The sequence below is a fragment of the Camellia sinensis genome, chromosome 11 (genome assembly GCF_055761805.1).
Source record: "Camellia sinensis isolate YWXY chromosome 11, ASM5576180v1, whole genome shotgun sequence".
NCBI classification, from domain to species: Eukaryota; Viridiplantae; Streptophyta; class Magnoliopsida; order Ericales; family Theaceae; genus Camellia; species Camellia sinensis.
Genome location: NC_138971.1, coordinates 27,672,113 through 27,679,710, shown reverse-complemented (window position 1 = coordinate 27,679,710; position 7,598 = coordinate 27,672,113). Strand labels below are relative to the sequence as shown.

General features: G+C 33.1%; 1 long non-coding RNA gene across 2 annotated transcripts; it reads left to right on the top strand.

The window, feature by feature from the left end:
* The first annotated feature begins 465 nt into the window (after nt 1–465).
* Nucleotides 466–5,603, top strand: LOC145801887 (uncharacterized). Of its 2 annotated transcripts, XR_014343667.1 has the most exons (4): nt 466–1,228; nt 2,018–3,145; nt 3,512–3,628; nt 5,337–5,603. It is a non-coding gene; the product is annotated as an uncharacterized LOC145801887 (long non-coding RNA). The 2 variants fall into 2 exon arrangements; XR_014343666.1 differs by having other exon boundaries at nt 2,018–3,628.
* Nucleotides 5,604–7,598: the final 1,995 nt, after the last annotated feature.

Sequence of the window (7,598 nt, the reverse complement as noted above, 5' to 3'; positions counted from 1 at the left end):
CTGCCCCACCACTACTATTACCGTCGTCGCCGCTCCACTACCACCACCACTAACACTCCACCTCCATCTCCATCTCCACCGAACCCATTTAAACCCCTTTATTAAATAAGTGAGTTTGAATTGATTTCATTTGATTTCAATTTTCGAAAACTAATTTTCAAGTTTCAACCCTTATTTTTTTTAATTTTTAGTGAACGTTTTTAATATTTTAATAATTTTTTAATTGATTAAAATATTAAAAAATTTCACTAAAAGAAAAACTAATTAAAAACTCAAAAAATAATTTTTAAAAATTAAAACAAATTTTTAATACAAAACCTATTTTGACTTTTCAAACCCGTCTGTTTGCTACGTCTGAAAAAATTAAAATTAAAAAAAAAAAACTAACAAATTATTCCCAAAATTCCCCCCAAAATTTTCCCCTTTTTCTTCTTCTTCTTCTTCTCTTGCTCACAGTCGCTCATCTTTCTCTCTGTCTCTCAGTCGTGCTCATCTCTCTCTCTCTCTCTCTCTCTCTCTCAATGGTGTAGGGCAGCAGAGGCGGCGGTGTGCAGCGGCGTCCAGCAGCAGCAATATCTCTCTCAGTCGCTCATCTCTCTCTCAGTGGCGTCTCTCTCTTTCTCTCTCGCACGCTCACTCAGTCTCAATCGCCTCTCTCTCACTCACTCAACGGCGTAGAGCAACGAGGTGGCGTAGAGCGACTGTGAGTAGCGGCGATGAGTAGGGGCAGTGGTAGCATAGCGTCCCATTCCATCGTCATCTTCTCTAAGTCCTACTACCCGTATGCTCTCTCTCTCTCTGTGAAAATGTTGTTAACAATTCGACTTAGCTTTAAAACTAATTCAGGAAACATGTTCGCGCCTTTCACACAAGAATTCTCCGTAGTCTCGAACTTAATTGAAGGGAATTTTAGTTCAATTCAGGTTGCTAGGGCTTCAAATTGGTTCAGATAAGGTTCAAACCCATCAGATTTAACTCAATTTGACATGATTTTGCAAATTCAAACTCGAATTAAGGCTGGAGGCAGTTTCACGGAGCGAAGAAGTTGTTTTTGTCGGACCATTATGATGTACAGAGTGCTCACATGATAGAAGGGAAGTGCATTGTCTATACTTTCAAGAATTACACAAAGCAATTTTGTACTCATTTTTATCAGCTCTGGAGGTGAGAATATGTGTTGCATTTGGCAGTGGTGGAAGTCAATCTCTACCTGCAACTGAATTGCCAGGTGTTTCCTCGTTGCTTGTATGTTTCTAAATCAATAAAATTTGAAAGAGAAAAATATACTCTACATGAAAGTCACAATTTTATAATTTGTTCTCTTTTATTTTCTTGCGACTGAATTTGGCAACTTGTTAGTTTTGGTGTATAGACTACAATATTATAAAGATTATTTTACAAAAAAATGGTTTCCAATAAATCTTGTTCATTCTTGGAGCACACAAAAATTGATTTTCCAGAAACAAATCATATTATTTTCCATGCTGAAGAGGAAACTTGCTTTTAGTATGCTTTGTTTGGTTGCTGGAGTAAAAAACACCGCACCAAAAAATGAACATGTTCCAAAACCTGAAAGGTGAAATGAAAATTGAAAATCTAAGAACCATAAAATTTCAGAGAACTTAACTGCTGGCACAGTTTAGATTACTTGAGCAAGTTTGGAGAAACAATTAATTTCCAATATAGTCATGAGAAAAAGTAATTGCAGGAGCTGAAAGTTACGGTTTATTTTACAATGCTAAAAAATTCAGACGGCTCACACTCTTTATTTCTCGTCTGACAAGCATACTTAAAAAGATAGTATTGAGCATGTAACTTGCTATGGTGAGAAAGCAAGTGATTTTATTGAATTTTCATTAACTGCAGTGATTTATTCTTGAAAGAGCCTAAAAACATGTATAATTTCACAGGTACAGATATACACTAAGACCAAGGAAAATATTATTAAATTCTTGTATAGCCATGTTCACAAAGACTACAATTAACTACATTTATAGACTAACCATTTGCTGTGCAGGTCTAAGCCAACCCTGCTGTAGAAGATTAGACAAAGCTCTAGCAATGGTAGCTCGACCAGACACCCACACCTCACTTGATTCATTGTGGTCATCTTCTTCAGGCATAGAGTCTTCCCAACATCGAGCCATTACTGGTAATGCTGCAAAGCCCTGTTCAACCATCTATTGTGAACCAGTGCCAGTTCATTGCTAAAATTCATTATTTATAGAAGCACTGTTAAGAGAAAACTATAAATGTCTTAACTATCAGGAAGAAGGACAAGAATACGCGCACAGCTAAATAGCCAACTCTATAAATTGCAACCATTTCTGATATTCTCCATAGATATCAGAAATTTGAAGGACTAAATGCAATTGAAATTTTAAAGATGAAATAAAGAAAATGGTGATAGTTTAAGGGATAGAAGTGAAATTAATCAGTTGAATAATTTATTATTTTTAGGCTGATATTTTGATTAATTTGAATTGAATTTTGGTTTCAGAAGGAAGATTTAGGGACGATTTCACTTGGGATTTTGTATTCATCTTTTACGGTTTTTTCTTTGGTTGTTGCATTGGTGGTTCGATTTCTAGGGTCGAAAAATGCTCTTATTCTTGGGACTACTGAGTATTGGTTGTTCATAGCAGTGAATTTGATACCAACATGGTAATTAGTTTCTCATCATAGATAAATTTCCTTACTTTTGTTCAGGACAAACATGATAATTAGTTCCCGTCATTTTTTGCAATTTATACTAAAAACCGTGTTAGATGTCAAATAACATATATATTATTCCTATTTGTTAAATTTTATGTTGCATCTGGATGGAGAAATAGGTGGATACTTTTAGACAATTTTCTGTTCAATTTCTGTATGATAATGTCATAGGAAATGCTAAGAAGATACAATGGGCAATTAAGTATTATGAGTCATAATTAATTGTCAAAGTTTAAGTGATTAGATGGAACTTCCTTTGATGATATAATAATTGCTAGGAGGATAAGAAGAATTAAGCATGGATGTCTATGTGCTAGGGGATTCAAACTTAAAGGCATATGATATGTGGTGTTCTTTGAAATTATGATGGACCTGGACTGCATTGCTACAAATTAGCAAGGCGGCAACAGAGAGATTATCACGGCTGCAGGTATCACATGTTTAGTTTTTGGAACATATGGATAATGATCATATGACTATGTGGTGTTCTCTGAAATTATGGATAATGATCATGACTGCAGGTATCACATGTTTAGTTTTTGGAACATATGGATAATTACCATTTGCTTCTTTAGTTACTAGTTCATTTGTTTTCTTTCTGCTGTAGCTAGTTTTTCCTTATCTTCTCTTTCACTTCTTTGCCTAATGATTCTTTTTTTTTTGGTTTTTTGCTTATTCCTTTGTTTTCATTCTGGCTTCCTCTTTTTCTATCTTAAGAGCTACAATCAAATTGTCAATCAAGTTCAAACATCCATTGAAACAGTCTTGGGCATTAAATTTTTTGCAACATCTGCAGGAGTCATATGGATATCCTCCGACAACAGCACATTAATTCTGGCAAACAAATTATGTGATTCGAGATTAAGATTAAGGTGACTCTTCTCAAAGGCCTTAGATAGAAATTGACGAGCAGGTATCTTCTAAACATTGATATATATATATATATACACATACAGGCATGTACACAATCACGCACGTAGATGAGGTTAAGGATGAGCCTACTGAAAACCCATAATGGTCTTTAAGAGGTTGAGAGTGAACCTACTGAAAATCCGAATATGTTATATTTGTTGTATGGGTTGTTGGTAGAGGTTGCGGGTGAACCTACTGAAAACCCATGTATATTGTTTTATTTATTGTAGCATTATTGAAAACCCATATATGTTAAATGGAAATGCAATATCAAGGGAAAAAAAAGAAAACATAACCAATTAAATATCTTATACATCTTCGTAAGTCATAATAATATATGCATGGATATAGGATGAGATTTCCGTTTTGAAAACTATGTAGAAAAATACACTTTTCAAACTAAGTCAAAAAATGCACTCTTCAATACTTAGGCTTGAAAATAGGCTATCGGGGGCTAAAATCGTGAAAAATCCATGAGAAGGCTTGGGAAAACGCCTAACACTTCAGGAAAGACCAATGTAAGTTGTGGAAGCTTACGAAACTAGTACGAGACTCCCGATTTGAAAACCAAGTCAAAAATGCACTTTGCCAACACTTAGGCTTGAAAATAGGCCATCGGGAGCCAAAATCATGTAACAGCCACAAGAAGGCCTGGGGAACATCCCGAACATCTCGGGAGTGACCAATGTAAGTTGTAAAAACTTATGAAACTAGCACGGGACTTTGGCTTGAAAAATGCACTTTTCAAACACTTAGGCTTAGAAATAAGCCATTGGGGCTCAAAATTATGAAATAGCCACGAGAAGGCTTGGGAAACACCCCAAACACCTCAAAAGGGATCAATGTAAGTTGTGAAAACTTATGGAACTAGCAAGGGACTCTCGGTTTGAAAACTAAGTTTAAAAATGCACTTTTCCAATACTTAGGCTTGAAAACAGGTCAACGAGGGCCAAAATCGTGAAATAACCTCTAGAAGGCCTGGGGAACACCTCGGGACGGACCAATGTAGGTTTTGGAAACTTACAGAACTAGCACAGGACTCCTGTTTTGAAAACTAAGTTAAAAAAAGTATTTTTCCAACACTTAGGCTTGAAAATAGGGGGGCCAAAATCGTTAAACAACCACGAGAAGGCATGGGAAACACCCCTAACACCTCGGAAGGGACAATTGCAACTTGTGAAAACTTACAGAACTAGCACGGAACTCCCTATTTGAAAACTAAGTTAAAAAATACACTTTTCTAACACTTAGGCTTGAAAATAGGCCATCGGGGAGCCAAAATCATGTAATAGCCATGAGAAGGCACGGGAAACACCTTAAACTCCTCGGGAGGGACCAATATAAATTGTGGAAACTTACAAAACTAGCATAGGACTCCTCGGTTTAAAAAATGCACGTTTCTAGCACTTAGGCTTGAAAATAGGCTATCGGGGACCAAAATCGTGAAACAGTCACGAGAATACCCGAGGAACAATCCAAACATCTCAGCAGGGACCAATATAAGTTTTTAAAATTTACGGAACTAGCAAGGGAATCTCAGTTTGAAAACTAAATCGAAAAATGTACTTTTCCAATACTTGGACCTGAAAAATATTAAATTACATATTTGATTGATAAGATAATAATTGTCTTCCTTTTTCTTTTTCTTTTTCTTTTTCTTTTTCATTTTCATTTTCTTTTTCTTTTTTTTTTGTTTTGTTTTGTTGCAGATTGGAGATTAGATATGGACGTGTTTGGTAATCTGGAGAGCAAAAACTTGCTCATTTTGTGTTTTTGTTAATATTACCTTACATGTATTTTTGGTTGCGTTGTAAATTTTATATTTTTGTGGGTATTAGGGGACATGTTTGATAATTTGCACTTGATATAATATTTTTGTGGATATTAGGAGACATGTTTGGTAATCCGCAGTTGATATTGTATTTTTGTGGATATTATGAGACATTTCGACTGTGATGTTTATGAAAATGAGCAGATTTTTGTATTGATTTGTAATAGATATTTTATTAAACATGTTATTAAAATGCGTAGGGAATTTTTATTGAAAAGAAAAATTGAAAATATTACCCTCATTTAAAAAAAATTAATTATTATTAGCAACGAAATATAAAAAAAAACCGTCGCTATTAGTTTTCAAACAACATGACAAATAATTTTGTTACTAATGATATAGTTTCAAACAAATAATTTCGTCACATTTGCTAAATATTTTGTCGCTAAATTGAAATAATTGGCGACAAATTTTTGTCATTGAAGAATTTTGTTTTGTGTTCATTTTAGTGACGAATTTTTTTGTCACCTTCATCTATATCATTGGTGAGGATAAATTTTGTCACTAAAACCTCTATCTTCATATTTGGTGATGAAATATTTTGTGGCCAAAACAATTAAAATAAAATATTATCTAACTCTAGTAACGAAATTGATGTTATAGAGGACAAAAAATGCAACATTTAGAGATGAAAAATTTCGTCGTCAAAAATGAAAACTAGGTCACGAAACGATTTTTCATCACAAGCTACTTTCAGCGACAACGTATAGGCGACGAACGTGGTGACAAAATTATTTCATTGCAGATCACTTTGGTGACGAAAATTTGATGCTTGAAGGCAAAATGAGTTTGTCACCAAAGACTTTTTTTTGTTGTAGTGGAAGTCCTTTTGTTAGTTCTCGAGGACATGTTGTTATCAATTTTACTCCTTAATTTATCTATTGGCTTTTTTCTATCTGTTGATTTTTTTTTAGTATTTATTCAAATTTATATCTATATGTTCAAATTTTTGTTTTATCTATTCAATTTTTTTGTCTATCTATTCAAATTATTGTCCTATTTTTTTTATTTGTTGAAATTTCTATCTGTGTAAAATTCTATCTATTGAAATTCTTGTCCTATCTTTTCCTATCTGTTAAAATTTTTTGTTCTAATTTTTTTATCTGTTGAAATTCAAACTTATTTTCTCTTATCTATTGAATTTTGCAAGCCTATTTTTTCCTATCTATTTATATTTTTTATTAGTGAAAAGTTTTATCTATGAAAAGTCAATTTGTATTTCTTTTTCGTTTTCTTTTTTTCTTTTTTTTTTTGTTTTGATTTGTTGCAGATTGAAGATTAGATATGGACGTGTTTGGTAATCTGGAGAGCAAAAACTTGCTCACTTTGTGTTTTTGTTAATATTACCTTACATGTATTTTTGGTTGCGTTGTAAATTTTATATTTTTGTGAGTATTAGGGGACATGTTTGATAATTCGCACTTGATATAATATTTTTGTAGATATTAGGAGACATGTTTGGTAATCCGCAGTTGATATTGTATTTTTGTGGATATCATGAGACATTTCGACTGTGGTGTTTATGAAAATGAATAGATTTTTGTATTGATCTGTAATAGATATTTTATTGAACATGTTATTAAAATGCGTAGGGAATTTTTAGTGAAAAGAAAAATTGAAAATATTACCCTCATTTTAAAAAATTTTAATTATTATTAGCAACGAAATATAAAAAAAACCGTCGCTATTAGTTTTCAAACAACATGACAAATAATTTTGTCACTAATGATATAGTTCCAAACAAATAATTTCGTCACATTTGCTAAATATTTTGTCGCTAAATTGAAATATTTGGCGACAAATTTTTTTGTCATTGAAGAATTTTGTTTAATGCTCATTTTAGTGACGAATTTTTTTGTCACCTTCATCTATATCATTGGTGAGGATAAATTTCGTCACTAAAATCTCTATCTTCATATTTGGTGACGAAATATTTCGTAGCCAAAACAATTAAAATAAAATATTATCTAATTCTAGTGACGAAATTGATGTTATAGAGGACAAAAAATGCAACATTTAGAGATGAAAAATTTCGTCGTCAAAAATGAAAAATAGGTCATGAAACGATTTTATATCACTAGCTACTTTCAGCGACAACGTATAAGCGACGAACGTGGTGACAAAATTATTTCGTTGCAGA